General features: G+C 42.2%; 2 long non-coding RNA genes across 2 annotated transcripts in view; one reads left to right on the top strand and one right to left on the bottom strand.

The window, feature by feature from the left end:
- LOC126064286 (uncharacterized) overlaps positions 1–16,005 on the bottom strand; it is a 51,111-nt gene that overhangs the window by 10,365 nt on the left and 24,741 nt on the right. The gene's annotated exons all lie outside the window — the stretch shown is intronic.
- Positions 1,000–15,626, top strand: LOC126064285 (uncharacterized). Its single transcript, XR_007514466.1, has 3 exons — positions 1,000–3,200; positions 6,995–7,791; positions 8,456–15,626. It is a non-coding gene; the product is annotated as an uncharacterized LOC126064285 (long non-coding RNA).

Below are 16,005 nucleotides of genomic sequence, written 5' to 3'. Positions count from 1 at the left end.
CTAAATGTCCATCAACAGATGAATGGATAAACAAAATGTGGTATTACATACAATGAAATATTACCCAACCATAAACAGAAATGAAGTCCTGATACACCATTTCGTTGAATGATGGGATTGGATTAACACTTTCTAAGAATACAGATGTAAACTGCTCAGTGTATCATAGCAATTATTAGCATACTACTATCCCGATTTCCCATTCCCCAAGCTGACAGCCAGAAGCCATTTTTTCACTTCTGGTGCAGATGGAACAAAAATCTTTCACTTCTAACCTCTCTAGTCCTTTCGGTCTGGTATGTCCTGAGGCCCAGTCTTTCTCCTCCTCCTCCTCTTCCCTCCCCTGCTGGGTTTGTCCTTAGAAGCCAGGCTGCATGTCAGAGCCCGGTTCTTGTTTCTTTACAACCTTTTGAAGCCAGAATATAAAACTGACTGGGTTCAAATCTCAACATTGCTGCTAGCTTTTCAGTGACTTTGGCCATATTACTTCTTCCTCACTGTCCTCATTTGTAAAATTGGAATGGTAATATTACCTATGTCATAGTTGTAGAGTGAAAAGATAGTAAGTGCCTGGTACGTGGCCATTTTTATTAAAAAAAAAAAAATTACTATTAGCAAGGAAGAAATTAGAATTGAGAACCCGACTGTCTAATATGAAAATGTATTTAATCCTCGCAAAAATCCCCCAGATTAGATACTGTTACAGAAAACGGGAACCTCTCCTCCCATCTCTGCCAAGGTTGAGCTGAGCGAGCAAGGAGGGTGAGCCTCTGTTTTCTCACCTTGTTAAATGGATAATAATACCCGCCTCGATCGGTGGTGTAGAGCTTAGCTGCGACCACCAGGAGGCCCCTAACTTAATTTGGTTTTCTTCCCCAGCGTCCCACGTCCCCGCCCCGCGGCACCCATACCTGCCAGGCCCAACCCCACACTCCACCCCTCTCCGGGCCCGCCTGGAGTTTGGCCTTCCCCAGGCCCGCCGGCATTGCTCTAGGCGCATGCTCAGATCCAACCCACCGACCCAGCTCATCCATCACAGTCGGAGTCCGCGAGACGTCAGAGGCCCCGCCCGACAGAACCCGGAAGCAGGATACCCGGCAGGTCTAAGCTTGCGTCGTTGCCCCGGTACCGCCGCCAGAGGGAGCGGTGGTCGCCTCAGTTGCCCAGCCGCGGACCAGTCCCGGAAATGGAGGGGTTCGCCGTACAAGATAGCTGCTTTATTTATGGTTATACGAAATGCTGAGAACTGGGAAAGGGTTATTACAACTCAGGTTTCTCATAAAAGATGGCTGCCGCGGAGTTTCCAGGTTTCTTTCCTTGAAAGGAAAGGTGGCCAAAAATACAAGATGGCGGCCCGCACTGCCGGGCTTCCTCAGAGAGAGGCGCTGGCCCATGCGCGCTCGAAGCGTGGCCCGCCCCTCGGCCAGACCTACGCTTCCTGGCCGGTTCCCCCTATCATGGAGCGGTGGGACGCGGTTTATAAGGAGGGTCTTTTTGTTTGGAATCTATTCAAATGCGGCTAACGACAAGCAAGGGTGGGGGGCTCCCTCCAGAGACTTGCCGTCCAGGCAGTTCTGGAGACACAAGATGGCGTTTATTGGTACCTTGATGTGGCGCGTTAAAGCGACTTCCCCTCCCAACAATTGAGAGAGGTGGGCAAAATGGGGATTCATGGTAACCTCAAACCGGCTCGCATAGACAAACACCCTTTATGTTGTCAGGCACGAAACCAGGGACTGGTGAAATAGTCTATCCTTTCAGAGGAATAATCTATCGTTAGAAAGAACAAAACAGTTTATATGCTGCTGTTGAACCAAATCCAAGGTATATGTATCAAGAAAGCAAAGTGCAGAGAAATGTGCGTGAATATGCTATTGTTTGTAGCGGGTTTTTTTTTTTTTTTTTAAAGGCCGCATAGGTAAAGATACATTTTCACTTGTGTAGACATAGAATATCTCCAGGAGAAAAAACTGGTGATAGTGATTGCCCAGACTAAGGAAAGGTAGAAGGACAACTGAGTTTTTATTCTAAGACTTTTTGTGTCACCTGGGATTTTATACCATGGACAAGTACTATCTATTTTAAAAATTAAGTTTGGTAAATATTTAAATCTATTAAGGACACAAAGTTTTTATAAGGTTATATCAAAAACGGAGAATGTTGTTAGCAACACCTTGACACATGGTGACCCCGTGTACAGTGGAACTGTTACCGTAATAAGGTTCTTGCCTCCCACTGGTCAAGAATGAGCAGGTAAGGCAGGTAGTTTTCCATATGAGCAAAGCTTTATTGAAGAGGCTTGGAGACAAGGACCTAGAGCAAGTCTACCCTCCTCTCATAGAATAATAGACAGGCCCCAGTTTTTTAAAGTTGTGGGGGGGGGCGGGGGGAGACTCATGTTTATTCATAGACTCAGGCAGGGCTGTGTTAACTAAGGTCCCTGCAGCAGCTTTCCAAGATGGCTCCCGTCCTGGAGGCCTCTGGGATTGTAGCAAGACTTAGGGGGTGTCACTCCTGCGCAGTCTCCTGCTCCCTGGGTTCGAGTCCCCAGCTGGGGCTGTAGCCCCTCACTGCCCCTGGTGGAAGGTCACACAGTGGTCACAGGTGGATGTTCTGTCCATGGCCTTGGGCCTGGTCTTCTCCAACTACTGAAAGGCAACTTTAAAGAAGTTTGGGGGCAATTTTTAGATACCCTGCCCCATTGTTCTGGGTAATGGCTTTGTTTCTATGCCCTGGCCCATTTCTTGTTACTTTGTTTGCAGAGTGGGGGACCCCTCTGTTCTCTGTTCTTAGGAAGTCTCTAGGTTCTACACTCAACCCCTTATTACCTCCCTGATAGTATAATCTATTTCTGTTTTACTTGTTTCTCCTCTAACCACAGCAGTCTCTTCCCTATAAACAAGTACCCTCCCATCTCAGGGCTTTGCTTCCTGTCTTAGAAAAAACACTGTCCCATGATTAGCTTCAAATCAGGCTATTGTGATCCATAGGGTTTTAATTGGCTGATTTTTTGGAAGTAGATTGCCAGGCCGTTCTTCCTAGTTCATCTTAGTTTGGGAGCTCCTCAGCATCAGCAACACTCAAGCCTCCACTAACAGATGGGTGGTTGCTGTGCTGGATGTGCTTTGGCTGAGAATAGAACTAGTCTTCCACATGGAAGGCAGGAATGCTACCACTGAACCACCACTGCCCTCAAAAGGGTAATAGTATATTTAAAATGTAATAATAGTACATTTAAAAATGTTTTTTCTCCCCAGCAGGAACCAGGACATTTGATAAAGATTCATGAGATTCAATTTACAATGATAAAAATTTCAAGGTGAAAACTATAGTACGTACTTGCTGCAAAGGATCTAAATCCATGTGAAAACCTAAGCCCGCTTCAAAACTAAGTGTAGTGTGGTTTTGGGGGCCTGGTGGTTTGGCCTGGCAAACAGATGGCACTAAAGACCTATTTGTTGAATGAATGAATGTCTTTTCTCTACAAGAGAAAACAATTTTTTCTGTTGCTGGTATATCTTCTGCTTTTAGGGTAGTGTCATGGATTCAATTGTGTCCCCCCAAAAAAATGAACCAACTTGGCTAGGCCATGATTCCCAGTATTGTGTGATTGCCCACCATTTTGTCATTTGATGTGATTTTCCTATGTGATGAAATCCTACCTCTATGGTAATGAGCTGGGATTCAGTCTACAAGATTAGGTTTTGTCTTAAATCAGTCACTTTGAGATGTAAGAGAGAGAAGCAAACAGAGACATGGGGACCTTATACCACCAAGAAACAAGAACCAGGAGAGTAGCAAGTCCTTTGGACCTGGGATTCCTGCATTGAGAAGCTCCTGGATCAGGGAAGATTGATGACAGGGACCTTCCCCCAGAGCCAACAGAGAGTGAAAGCCTTCCCCGGGAGCTGGCACCCTGAATTTGGACTCCTAGGCTCCTAGACTGTGAGAGAATGAATTTATCTGTCAAGTCATCTATCTACTCGTGGTATTTCTGTTATAGCAGCACTAGATAACCAAGACAGGTAGTATTGTGTAAAACAGTGACAACGTTGAGTTAGAGCCAAATTTTGCCATGAAATCATCCAGAAAGGTGTTTCCAATGCCTAAAAAATGATGTAGTAGCAGTTTCAGAATTGTCACTGATCTTGGGAATCATATATTTGAATGTGAAAAAAGTATTGAAGTACCTGTTTGGAGCCTTTATTAGGGTGCCAGGTATTAGATAAGTGGGCGCTTTTACGTGGGGATAATTACAACAAATAATCACATATTCCACTTTGGATTGTTGAACATATTAAATATAACAGATTTTAGCTGAGATCCTAACCTGATTCAGTGCTCAATAAATATTAGCTGTTATTGTTTTTATGAGGCATTGGTAGGTCAGTGGTAGAATTCTCACCTTCCATTCAGGAGACCCAGGTTCGATTCCTAGCCAGCCAGTACACCTCAGGTGCAGCCATCGCCTGTCTGTCAGTGGAGGCTTGTGTATTGTTATGATGCTGAGCAAGTTTCAGCAGAGCTTCCTAAGATGGACTAGGAAGAAAAGCCTGGTGATCTACTTCTGAAAATCAGCCTATGGAAATGCTATGCATCACAACGGTCCGATCTGTAACCACTGATGTGGACATACAGTGCAGGACTGGGCAGTGTCTTGCTGTGTTGTATATGGGATCACCATAAGTTGGAGACCAATTCCACAGCAGTTAACAACAATTATTGTTGCGGGGGGGAACCCCGATTTGCTTGCATATCATACATTTTTGCCCCTGAGAACTTATGGGGGTTTAAGAAATACATAGGAATCTTATTAACATCTTATAGGCCACATGTTAGAATTTAGCTCATTATATATCTTTGAGTACAATACTTAACCTTTTTCGGCTTTAGTCTCCTCATGACCAAGGTGAGAATCATGAAACGTCTTTCACAGGGCCACTGTTGGAGTAAGAAATAACTTTGTGTTGGGTACATAGTAGGCACTCAATAAATTTTCTCCAATTCTGTAATATTTTGACTTAAGAGTTAAAGAGCTAATATTGTGCTCAGAGGCAGGAGAGCTTCCTTGGTCAAGGGGCAGGAGCAGGCAGCCGTAGGATGACAAGTCAACACAGGAAGCTTACAAGGAGAAGTTGAAGGGATGGCAGGATCACTGGCTTCAGAACCTCAGGCTTCTTGTCTCCATTCGGAAAATGGTGAGGCCTCCACACCAAGTAGAAATGGTATGCAGGTCGTTTACATGGGTGCCATCTTCCAACAACAGCCTGCACTTTGTTTCAGCTCACAGTTGCCTCTTTGGAACATCCTACAGTGCCTTTCAGAGTCCTTAGACATATTTCTAAGGCTTGTTCTTCATATTTTAATATTTAATATCTATATATTTTAATATAAAGAAATGTCCAATAAGATTATAGGAAGTAGGGTATGTTTTATATGTATATGTTAATAAAGTAATTCCTTAATTGTAAAAAAAAAATAATATCAGGCTATTTACAAAGTCTTTAGAAAATTTTTAAAATATAGTTATTCATTGTGTATCCTGGGCTGTGGTGTGACTCAGTAATGAGACAAAGGTTTAAGGTTCTATGACAAATGTGGTCTTCCTTTGGGCTGTGTCAGTGGGTCTTAGAGACTTCGTGATTAGTTTTATCTAGAGATGGCATGGAAAACCTAAAGACTAGGTGGGAACCCTGGTGTACAGTGGTTAAGAGTTTGGCTACTAACCAAAAGGTTGGCAGTTTTAATCCACCAGCCACTTCTTGGAAACCCTATGGGGCAGTTCTACTCTGCCCTATAAGGTCACTGTGAGTCGCAGTCAACTTGAGGGCAATGGGTTTTTTTGTTGTTGTTGTTAGGTGGACAAAGATATAAATCAAAGATCTTTAACAAAGGTAAAATATTGAAAGCATCCTAACTAAAGCCTAATTTATTAGTATGTAAAATGAGGATAACAGTAGTACTCATCTCATGAGGTCATTGTGGGGATAGTAGAAGTCACCATGACAAAATGGTTTACCTGGCCAGCAGTAAATGTTGGCTATGATGATAATGATAACTATGGATGTTGCAAAATGTTCATAATATACAACTCATTTTGAAAAGATACAAGAAATGTGAGTGAACGATGTAAGGGAATTCTTTGTACTATTCTTGCAACTTTTCTATAACTTTATATCAAGAAATTCTAAAAAAACAAAAATATTGTGTAAAATAGAATAACTTTGAAGAAAAAGTCTATGCACACACAAAAAATACATGATATTTTTTGTTGAGCAAGTGATACCTGTTACTACCTCCAGGGGAGGAATCCTATGACAGGAAGGATAGTAACCCACTCTATAGCTGTCAGGTGTTGGGGTTACACCACGTGGAACAACACTTTACCAACAGAACTAGGTCAGCTTCAAATTGGTCCCCCATGGCCAGCGGATCTCACTCTGCAGCTGACACAGGGAATGGTCTGCACACATCTCTATTTTGCTGCAGAAGGACCTCATCCCCTCCACACTAGGAGTAGATAATAGCAGCAGCATTGGCCAGGTGCTATATAACACACGCTTAGCTAAGCAGTTCCTGGAAATGTTGAACTCAAGACAAGAGACAAGGGATGTGCTGATAGGCCAAAACCTACTATGGGATGTGTTTTGGATTGAGACACCCAGAAAAGAGTCAGGCCACGCTCTCATCCGTCCAAGAACCCAGGCTGACACATGTGGTCCTAAGCACAAGATTCATTCATAGGTCACAGGGAAAGGCAGCAGGCCGTGCTCTGACTGCCCGCTTCCACAATTTTTATATCAAAAATCTTAATAGTGGTTATCTCATTAAATTTCCTTGAATTCTGAATTCCTTGGATTTTTTTTTTTTTTCCTAGTTTTTGGCTTTTGAGCATGTGTTACTTTAGTAATTATACAGAAAGTAATAAAAGTAATTGAGAGGAGATACATTAAGAATAACTTGTACCTTTTTTTTTTTTTTTTTTTTTAACAAGGTGGTTGTTGCTGTTCGGTGCTTTCAAGTCGGTTCCAGTTCATGGTGACCCTGTGTACAGCAGAACAAAACGCTGCCCAGTCCAACACCATCCTCACATTTGTGGCTATGTTTGAGCCCATTGTTGCAGCCACAGTGTCAATCCATCTCGTTGCGGATCTTCCTCTTTTTGGATGACCTTCTACTTTACCATGCGTAATGTCCTTCTCCAGGGACTTGTCCCTCCTGATAACATGTCCATAGTATGTGAGATGAAGTCTTGCCATCCTCGCTTCCAAGGAGAATTCTGGCTATACTTCTTCGAAGACAGATTTGTCTGTTCTTCTGGAAGGCCACAGTGTATACAATACTTTTCACCAACACAATAATTTAAAGATACCAGTTCTTCAGTCTTCCTTATTTATTGTCCAGCATGCGTATGAGACAATTGAAAATACCATGGCTTGGGTTAGGCGCACCTTAATCCTCAAGGTGACATTTTTGCTTTTTAACACTTGAAAGAGGTCTTTTGTAGCAGATTTGCCCAGTGCAATACATCGTTTGATTTCTTGAATGCTGTTTCCATAGGCATTGTTTGTGGATCCAAGTAAAATGAAACCCTTGACAATGTCAGTATTTTCCCCCATTTATCAGGATGTTGCTTACTGGTCTGGTTGTAATAGTTTTTATTTTCTTTATGTTGAGGTGTAATCCATACCGAAGGCTGATATTGTTTAATCTTTATCAGCAAGTGCTTCAAGCTCTCTTCGTTTTCAGCAAGCAAGATTGTGTCACCTGCATATCGCAGATTCAGACTAGGTAGGGGAATGAAAATGAGATACTTTGGAAGAGGGTTTGGTAAAGGCCTCCTTCTGGAACCCATTCTTCCTGCTCACCTGGTTCCCCAGGTTCCTCTGTCAGCACATAACCTTTGTTGTCCTCCTTCATTCCACCTGTCTCTTCCCTGTACATCTTCAGAGCCAATGGCTGAATGAGGCCCTGAGGAGGATTCCTTCAAACTTGAGGCCCCTAGAAGATCCTGGGGCAATGGTTCCCCAACTGTTTTAGTATCTAAAACAGATAAAATGGACGTTGTTTTGGTTGGAGCGAGGGCAGTGGGCTGCAGCTGTTTACATGAGACCTCTTTCCCCACTGGTTGGCCTCTGAGATCCTCCCCGCTCCCAAAAACAGTGTGGAACCTCTGGCCCATGCACACTGGCTTTTCTGGAAGGCTGGTTTGTACCTCACCCCTCTTCTATTTGCTGCCTTACATATCTCTGGCGCTGAGGCCTGGGGCCAAGTGACTCATTTGGCTTTTGGGAAGGAACTCTCAGCTTACTGTTAGGCAGCATCCAAACCCCTGTGCCCTCCCAGCTCCACTTTCTCTTCTCTTTTCCTGGGATATAGACTACAATGCAAAGATGTGGGTGGGAGAAGCGTCAGAGATCCAGCCAAGCCTATCCCTCATCTCTGACCCTCACAGCTGCTGATTGTTTCCAGCCCGCACCCTAGAGGATGCAACCAGGTTGGAAGTCCAGGCCAAAGTACCTGTCAGACCTCCCAAGCTCTCTCAACAACAGACCAGTCCATCAGAGGGGAACCAGGATCTGGTGGATGGCCACAGCCACCAAGAGGAAGTGGGCTGAAAGGTTTTTCACTTCTGCAAAGATATTCTTACTGGACGCCTTTCAGAGAGGAAGCCCTGGAGTCTATATGTAAGACAAATAAGGTGGGGGTAGAAGCGGGGTGGGAAAAACACCAGCCAGGATTGAATTCCACCTTTGTCACTGACCACTGCCAGCCATGTGACCCTGACAGGTCATTTCAACCTTTTGACCCTCACTTCTCATTCTAAAGTGGGAGCAAAAATAAGTAATTCCTAGGGTTGTCATGAGGACTAAATGAGATCTTGCTGTGGGCTTTCCAAATGTCTGGAATTTATATGTACCTGCATGGTTTTTGCAATCTCTTCTACTCTGTTTTTACCGGATGTTATTGTAGTTAGGTTGAGTCAGTTCCAGCTCATCGTGACCCTGTGTACAACAGAATAAAACACTGCCCTATCCTGTGCCATCCTCACAATCGTGGCTATGTTTGAGCCCATTGTTTCAACTACTGTGTCAATCCATCTTGCTGAGGGTCTTCCTCTTTTTCACGGACCCTCTACCAAGCATGATGTCCTTCTTCAGGGACTGGTCCCTCCTGATAACATGTCCAAAGTACATGAAGTGACACCATCGTAGCTTCTAAGGAGCATTCCGGGTATACTTCTTCCAAGACAGACTGGTTCATTTTTCTGACATTCCGTGATATAGTCAATATTATTCACCAACACCATAATTCAGAGGCATCAATTCTTCTGTCTTCCTTATTCATTGTCCAGCTTTCCCATGCATATGAGGTGACTGAAAATACCATCACTTAGGCGAGGCACACCTTAGTCCTCAAAGTGATGTCTTTGCTTTTTAACATTTTAAACAGGTCTTTTGCAGCAGATTTGCCCAGTGTAATACATCATTTGATCTCTTGACTGCTGCTTCCACAGGCATGTATTGTGGATCCAAATACAATGAAATCTTTGAATAATAGTCGTATTAACTGATCTTCCTTGTAGAAGTATGGATGTTATCCTATCACTGACAATGTTGTACTTCGGGATAGATTTTGAAGTGTTCTTTTTGACAATGAATGTGATGTTATTCCTCTTCGATTTGTCATTTGGGGCATAGTAGACCATATGATTGCCCAATTCAAAATGACCAACACCTGTCCATCTCAGCTCACTAATGCTTAGGATATCAATCTTTATACATTCCATTTCATTTTGACTACTTTCAATTTTGCTAGATTCATAACTTCATACATTCCACATTCCAATTATTAATGGATGTTTGCAGCTGTTTCTTCTCATTTTAAGTCATGCCACATCAGGGAATGCAGGTTCCAAAAGCTTTGTTCCTTCCATGTCATTAAGGTCAATTCTACTTTGAGGAGGCAGCTCTCCTTCCAACCTGAGGGGCTTATTTTCCAGCACTACATCAGGTAGTGTTCTGCCGCTGTTCATAAGCCTTTCACTGGCCAGTTTTTTTGAAGTAGATCACCAGGTCCTTCTTCCTAGTCTTAGCCTGGAAGCTCCACAGAAACCTAATGGGTGACGCTGCTGATATTTGAAATACTGGTGGCATAGCTGCTAACATCACAGCAACACGCAAGCCACCACAGTGTGACAAATTGACAGATGAACTAAATACCTAATAACTAATATTTTCCCCTAATTAGTTTACTTTTTAAACATAGCCAGGTCCTGAAGTAAACTGTCAAGTTAGGTTTATTTGACAGATTATATTTTCCTACTTTAAAATAAGTATACGATGATTAAAATGAAAGATCTTCATCTATGTACCACAGTGGAATTATAGATGCTAAGTGATCACTCTACACTATCACCCTCTTCCCCTATACACATCCTCCGTTTAACCCCCACAGCATTTTTTGTTGAGAAATGAAAGAGGCACAAATTCTTAGTGACCACAGGTATTTTAAGTGATTGAGCATGTTGTTGTAGATAATTGTCCTGAGTCATGACCAGCATTGTATAAACTGCACCTTTGGGTGTAGAAGGGAGGATCAATGTGTCAGAAGCATGATCCCTGCAGAGAAGGCTGTGTTTATGGTTTGCCTTACTTGCTGTCAGAAATGGCCTGTTCTCTATCTGCAGCAAGCCATGCCACGGGAGCTTTCTGGTGGGGGTGTCCACGTTGCCTCCTGGGCATAACAGCAACAGGGTCTCCAGAACATGAGCCAGAGCCTGAATTAGAGCCACTTTTCAGGTGGAATGCATCTGTGCAAACCGTTCCAACTGTATGTCCTCCGCATTAATCAGGGTTTAGTTACAGGAAACAGAAACCATTCTAGCCATCTTAAGCAGAAGTGGATTTAATATAGGGGATTAGATGCTTACAGAATAGTTGGAGAGTCCAGAGGAATGGGCTCTAGGCAGGCCTCCAGGAATGACTCCCAGAACAGCACAGCAGAACAGGCCCACTGTGGAGTTATAGCACTTTCTATACTCTGGAAAGGGGGGATTCAGGAAGTTGTTACCAGAACTGTGATCCAGGGATGAGGAAGACTCTGCCATCACTGCTGTAACTGTCTTTTGTTGTCTTTTAGCTTCCACAAAGCCACTGAACACTAGAATGTTGCTGCTGAAACCTAGTGTCTCCCTGGCAATGCTGGTCAACAGTAACAACCAGGCAGCAGCAGAGAAGATAGCCACCACTCAGTCCTAGCTGCTACGTCATACATCAGTGCATTTAACTGGTGGAGCTCTTATCCAGGATTCCAGCTGTGAGGAATGCTGGGAAATATAGTTTCAGCTTTCTAGCCTTTGCAGCATGGGAAGGCACACTCGGAGGTTGAAATGAATGATGAGAGCCAGTTCACCTTTCCCAACACACTTTGACAAATGAATTACCTTCCTCTCCAAGACCTGGGCCCATCCTGTCACTCCAGCCTCATCCCCAGATACTTGTTCAACCCACGTGCACCATGTGTTCAACTACAATGAATTGCTCAAGTGCCTCCAACACTTTCTACCTTTGCTTAAGATGTTCTCTTCACCTGGAATGCTCTTTCTAGCTTTTTCCACCAGATGAGTTTGCATTGCCTTTTCTTACAAGCAGGAAATCCTGGTGGCATAGTGGTTAAGAGCTACAGCTGCTAACAAAAAGGTTAGTGGTTCGAATCCACCAGGTGCTTCTTGGAAACTCTATGGGGCAGTTCTACTCTGTCTTGTAGGGTCGCTATGAGTTGGAACCGACTCAACAGCAATTGGTTTGTTTTTTTTCTTAGAAGCAGAAACCCTGGTGGTATAGTGGTTAAGTGCTACAGCTGTTAACCAAAAAGGTCAGCAGTTCAAATCCACCAGGCGCTCCTTAGAAACTCTGTGGGGCAGTTCTCTGTCCTGTAGGGTCACTATGAGTTGGAATCTACTAAACAGCAATGGGTTGGGTTGGATTCTTAGAAGCTTTTTCTTATCTCCTGGGGAAAAAAGTCCTGTTCTGAGCTCCTATAGCTTTTTGTGTATACTTTGTGTAATGCTTTATTTACATGTTTGTCTCCCACACTAGACCAAAAGGGAAGAGAACATGTCTGGTTTATCTTTGTTTGCACAGCTAATCAAGGTCTGGGCCAATTCCATTTAGCTCCTGGTATATAAAACTGAAGACAAAAAAAGCATAGCAAAATTTCTGGTACAGTTTAAAGGTTTAAGTTTGCCTACTTAATGCTTTTATCACAAAAATGATGACACAATATAATCAAGATAGTTTTTAAATAAGTACAGAAACATTTTAGGTAGATAAATTCATAGATCATTAAAAAAGTATTAAAAAAATAGGTATTGGAATTTGTGGAAGAGAATGCTAATTTCCTCCTCCCCCCATCAGTTCTCTACTTTTCGTGACCCCAATTTTTACATGGGTACATGGTCAACCAGAACAAATACTACATTTCCCAGACTCCCTTGCAGCTAAATGTGGCCATATTATTAAGTTCTGGCCTATAGGATGTGGAACCAAGTAACATGCGCAACCTCAGGTGCTCAAAAAGAGAAGAAGCATTTTCCCTATTTCCAATAGCCTGGGGTATGGACAAGATCATGGGCCTGCTTGGGCCATACAGACTAGGGATAGTTCAGCAAAAATATAGTAGGACTTTGGCTCCCTGATACTGTGAAGCTGGGCTATTAATATACAAGAAAGAAAGAAACTTCTATCTATGTAAGTCACAAATATTTTGGTTCTCTGTTAGAGCTCTGAAAGTCTATCCTAATTAATCCACAGTCAAAACTATGGAATTGTATGATAAGCACTGTAGATAGTGTTAAAAGTCTATATGTACATGCTATAACATGGATGAACCTCGAAGACATTATGCTGAGTGAAATAAGTCAGTCACAAAAGGACATCGTATGAACTCAATTATATGAAATTGCAAGAACAGGTAAATAGATGGAGCCCAATGATTATTAGTGGTTTCCAGGGGTATGATGGGGGAGAGAGAAGGGGGATCAATTTCTGGTAAGTAGTGAATTTTTGTTTATGACGGTGGGAAAATTGGTATCAACTAAAGGTGATGGTTACACAATTTGATCAAATGTAACTGATATCACTAAAAAAAAAAAAAAAAAAATTGTTTTCTAAGATATACTCCAAAAGAAGAGTGAAATGGCAAATATAGTGTTATAAATAATTTTGCAACAACAACAGCCAAAAATAGATAAATAAAAAATAGAGGCAGCAGTTGTTGATACTACTTAGGTATAAACAAATACCTCATGAGATGAATTTTCTAGGTTCTTTTTAAGGTTTAGGGTCATGGTTTTGTGGATCTGTCCAGTCAACTGGCGTAATATTGTTTTTAGAGTCTCAGTTCTACCTCCTAGTTCGGTGAGTAGTGCCTGGGGTCTTAAAAGCTTGCCATCAGCCATCTAAGATACAATAGTTGGTCTCTATTCACCCAGAACAGCAGAGGAAGGAGACCCAGTAATAAAAGAATGAAATGGACTATTAGATCTAACTACCTCCATGAACTACTACCTCCGCTGCTATGAGACCACAACAGGTTGGTGCCCAGATACCATTATTGAACGTTTTAATCAAGGATCCAGTAGATGGATCCTGATCAAAAAGAAAAAAAATGTGGAACAAAATTTCAAACTCTTACAAAAACCAGACTTACTGTACGCATTGATACTGAGAGAATCCTCAAATCTATTGCCCTGAGATAATCTTTAAGCCTTGAACTGAAACTATCCAATGAAATCATCTTCAGGCTAAACAATGGTTCAGCTCAACTGGTAAAAAATGTTCACCTTCAGAAGTGCACTCTTTTAAAGAATTATCTATATGAGATCAAATTGACAACAGTAATCTAAAACAGGAAAAGTTTAGGGGACAGAAAGTCGAAGTTAATGGTGATGAAACTATGGGTAGAGTTAGGGAGATTGGTGACACAACATGCAGAATGTAATCAATGTACATGTAGAAAATGTTGAATGATTGTTTTGTTATGTATATTTTCACACACACGCACACACACAAAGTCTAAATATAAGACCTATTTGTGAATGTGAGGCCCAGGCCAAATGTTCTTCCTGGGTTCCCTGTAACAGGTGCTAGACTCAGACATGGGGCATATGCTCAATATAGGAAAGAATTAGTGACCTAAGAGGTCATATGTGTTTTTTCAGTCTGTCTCAGGAGCTCTTTTGGCAAGGTAGCCTATTCTCAACTTTGAAGGTACTCCAACAAGACAGAAATCTCATTACACAGAGATGTTCATCACAGTGCTATATACACTAAGGTAACAAATCAGCATGGGAAGGGTTAAAGCAATAATAATTCATGTATCCAAAGGAAAATCGCAGCCATTAAAATGATGACCATTATGTAGCTACGTGGAGCCCTGGGGCACAGCGGTTAAGAGCCACGGCTGCTAATCAAAAGGTCGGCAGTTCAAATCCACTAGCCACTCCTTGAAAACTCCATGGGGCAGTTCCGCTCTGTCCAGTGGGTCACTATGAGTGCGAATTGACTCTATGGCAACGAGTTTTTGATTTTATGTAGCAATGTACAATGAGCTTTGAAGTAATACTAAATCAAGAAAGACGGGTTATAAAATGCTACAAAGTATGTATACAAAAAGAACAAAAATATCCTGATCACCTACTGTGTGTTAGGCCTTCTGCTAAGTCTTAAGGATACAGAAATGAATAAAATATGGTCCTGATGTGGGTCCGTCGTGGTTTGTTATTGTTAGCTGCCGTTTAGTCTACTCTCTTCCCTATGCCCAATGGAACGAAATGCTGCCTGGTCCTGTGCCATCCCCATGATGGGTTGAGGATCAAACAGTTGTGATCCATAGCATTTTCCTTGGCTGGCTTTTCAAAGTAGATTACTAGGCCTTCCTTCCTAGTCTGTCTTAGTCTGGAAACTCTGCTGAAACCTGTTAAATATAGCAATGTGAAAGTCCCCATTGATAGACAGGTGGTAGCTGCACATGAGGGGCATTGGCTGGGAATTGGATCTGAATCTCTGTTATGGGAATTGGATCTGAATCTCTGTTATGATACCTGCCCTCAAAACCCTTTTACTGGGAGCCTCCCAGTAGCTGTCTATCAGTTTGAAGGGGTGTTGTTTTGCAGCTTTTGCCAATTTCTGTGGTATAAATTTTTTCACCATGGTTGATTTCAAGCTACCAATGAAATTTCCCCGAACACAGCGTTGGAAAGAGATGTACACGACTGACAGTGCAAGCTGGCTCCAGCATATCCCTGGAGCCTCCTACCCCTAATGTCTAACAGTCTGAAAATGGTTGTTAAATAAATAAAAATGCATTCATAGAATGGAATGCTGTACATTCATGGGAAGATAATACTTTAGAATAATTAATCATATGGGGAAAAGTTCAGGTTTTACGTTCAAGTTTAAAAAACAAGGCAGAAAGAGGTTGGTGAAATGGCAGTATAAGGATTCCAAAAATTCTCTCCTCCATAAAAGGAACGAGAAAACTGGCAAAAATTGTCAGAAACAACTTTTTGAGAACTGTGGAAATTAACCAAAGGCTTGCAGCTGCCCAAGGAGCATTTATTCAAGAAAAAGAGTGGGTCACAGTAAGAGTAAAAAGCTTTGTGGCATTCTAACTTGCTCTAGACATACCCACCACGCCAGCTCTGCAGTACATTCCTGGTGTAGCCTGGCAGCCACCGGAGGAAACAAAACAGAGCTGGAGCCCTTTCAAAGCCTCTTCTCTAAGGAATTGTCATTATTTGACCTGTGTAGTGCTTCCCTGGAAGACCACACTTGCAAGGCTGTCTATATTTGACCTGACTTGGAGCTGACCCAGTATGAGAAATCTTCTCTGTAGGGAGTGTTTTTTTTTTTTAATATGTGTATTATTTATTTATTTCTACTCTTTCATTGTGATAAAAATTTATACAACAAAGCCTTTGCCAATTTAACAATTTTTACA

Source organism: Elephas maximus, chromosome 20 (genome assembly GCF_024166365.1).
Source record: "Elephas maximus indicus isolate mEleMax1 chromosome 20, mEleMax1 primary haplotype, whole genome shotgun sequence".
Taxonomy (NCBI): Eukaryota; Metazoa; Chordata; class Mammalia; order Proboscidea; family Elephantidae; genus Elephas; species Elephas maximus.
The sequence above is the reverse complement of the archived record's forward strand: the minus strand, read 5'-3'. Positions and strand labels throughout refer to the sequence as shown.